Here is a 2,833-nt window from a genome sequence, read left to right as displayed (position 1 = left end):
GTTTGCAATCAAGGACAGCCTTATATATATATATATCTGTCTATTGTATATCTACATTATATCTATTAGTCTACTTGAATATATGTATTTATACATACCTACATGCACTCACTTCCTCTCTCTCTCTCTCTCTCTCTCTCTCTCTCTCTCTCTCTCTCTCTCTCTCTCTCTCTCTCTCTCTCTCTCTCTCTCTCTCTCTCTCTCTCTCTCTCTCTCTCTCTCTCCCCCCTCCCTCCCGCTTTGGAACGTTTGGAGAAGCTTTCCTCATCATTGATACCATATAACATAATGTAAAGTAATAAGTGCTTAAAATATAATTCCAGGAACAGTTTCTCTGGATGTTTATAACAACAGAAAAGAAAAAACTTGCATTGTAGTTTTCTACTGTTAAAATACATATGATTAATTTTGTACTGAATCTATGGAAGCCACATAAGACATTATTCATCCAGTTACAAAATAATATACAAAATTATGTGAAAATACGTGCCTCAAATATTTTTTTGCAGATTACGTGTGCCCTACAATCAGCATTTTTTTTTTTTTTTTATACTTGTATGTTAAAATAATTTCGTTTAATTCTAATTCCTATTTCGTGATTCAAAATCATGTGCGGTCGCATGTCCGTGCTTAATTTACATCCAACTTTATCCCCCGTTTTTGCCTGATTTCCCCGTTTCTGTTGCATAATACTGAAGTTACTGTCACATCACCCGATCCTTTTAATATTTTGAATTTGTCCAAGGCAACCTCATGACCGCAAACTATAACTCTCTCTTTGACTCAGTGAGATCAATTGTATACAGCTGGAGTTTCCTGCAAAGTCCTGGCATTGGTGCTACTTTCAAATCAACTTGTTGCCCGTGAGCCACCTGAGATGGTCTAACCCTTGGCCAGTCTGTCCTGACATTAAAGACTTTACTTACTACAGCCAGCTTATCCTGAGGGTAATTGAGTATTATATAAACATGCTGTATTTCTGCAAATAGCAAAGATGACCACTTTGGATCTTATGTTTCATAGAACATATTAGAAAATATTTTTTTCAGTACTAAGCAGTGACATAGCATTGTTGTTAGTTACCTTTCGGTTTCTTGCATCTCTAAAACTATAGTCCTTAAGTTTTATGTAGATTATATAATTTTGTGCTTGCCGTTCCCTTGTTGATTACATATTCCAAACATTTCTTTTTTCGAACGGTCGCCATAACAGAAAGCACTTGCAACAATATAGTAATTCACAACCACTGTATTAAGGGATGCTGCAAGATAGACCTTATTCCAGGTCACATTACTGGCACCCTGGAAACATTCTCAATAACCCCAGTTAGTACTTCATTAAATAAACGTTGATTAACTGAATCTGTCAACTGAGGAGAGTAAGGCTTCTACTGTAGGTCTATCAACTGATCCATAACCCCAACAGAGGAAAACCATCAGACAGAATATCTACAAATCTCAAAATCAGCAAATACCAAGCGCTATCTAGCAGCAGCTTCCTTATGAAGAGAATACACATTGTGTGTGTGTGTGTGTGTGTGTGTGTGTGTGTGTGTGTGTGTGTGTGTGTGTGTGTGTCTGTGTGTGTGTGTGTGTGTGTGTGTGTGTGTGTGTAATGACCAGGCTTAATCTCTTTGATATCAACTACACTACACAATTTTAGTTAGTCCCTCGTGTCTGTGTATTGATGCTTTCAAAGCTGTTTACTTCCTGAATAACATAAAGAAGCGCCACGTACTGAACTGGTTGATGTATTGAAGGGCATCAAATCAGTGCCGGAATATCAGTCCCCGAAGGCACCGCCACGAACAAGGGAGCCACAAGCATGCATCTTATATAAACATGATATATGTTTGTTGGGACGAGAGAGAAAGAGAGGGTTCGTGAGTGTGAGTATGTGTGTGTGTGTGTGTGTATGTGTGTGTGTGTGTGTGTGTGTGGTTGTGTGTGTGTGTGTATGTATGTGTGTGTGTGTGTGTGTGTGTGTGTGTGTGTGTGTGTGTGTGTGTGTGTGGACCTAAAAGATTTCAGCCACTTGGACTGAGGTGGACTTGAAGACTGAGGCTTGAATCCGAAGCCCCATCTTGCAGTTGGCTGAGGCTTTGGATCGACCTGAAACTCGGCTTAGGGCAAGGGGGGGGGGGGGGGAGTCGACATGTACAGATGGGATTTATGCCTTGTTTTCATTTTAAAGCCCTCCCCTGGCGCACTTTGGATCTAGGCCTACTTCGGGCAGGATTAGGAATGTAAGCGAACTAAGCGATATATAATTACGTAATAATATGTCATTTTATATCTACATCTCTCTCTCTCTCTCTCTCTCTCTCTCTCTCTCTCTCTCTCTCTCTCTCTCTCTCTCTCTCTCTCTCTCTCTCTCTCTATCTATCTCTCTCTCTCTATCTCTCCCTCTCTCTCTCTCTCTTTCTCTCTCTCTCTCTCTCTCTCTCTCTCTCTCTCTCTCTCTCTCTCTCTCTCTCTGTGTGTGTGTGTGTGTGTGTGTGTGTGTGTGTGTGTGTATTGTAAATATAAAAAAGACGCAGACATACTAAAACACAAATACACATATCCATTTACATATTTATCCAAATAAATGTGTGTTTAGTTTCAGACATTACCCAGATACCTAATTAAGAGGCTGTTGTTGTTGCTGTTATCATTACTAATAGTAAAAGCAGCAGAGTGTGTGTGTGTGTGTGTGTGTGTGGTTGTGTGTGTGTGTGGTTGTGTGTGTGTGTGGTTGTGTGTGTGTGGTTGTGTGTGTGTGTGGTTGTGTGTGTGTGTGGTTGTGTGTGTGTGTGTTTGTGTGTGTGTGTGTGTGTGTGTGTGTGTGTGTG

Source organism: Penaeus chinensis, chromosome 5 (assembly GCF_019202785.1).
Source record: "Penaeus chinensis breed Huanghai No. 1 chromosome 5, ASM1920278v2, whole genome shotgun sequence".
In the NCBI taxonomy this organism is placed as follows: domain Eukaryota; kingdom Metazoa; phylum Arthropoda; class Malacostraca; order Decapoda; family Penaeidae; genus Penaeus; species Penaeus chinensis.
The sequence above is the reverse complement of the archived record's forward strand: the minus strand, read 5'-3'. Positions refer to the sequence as shown.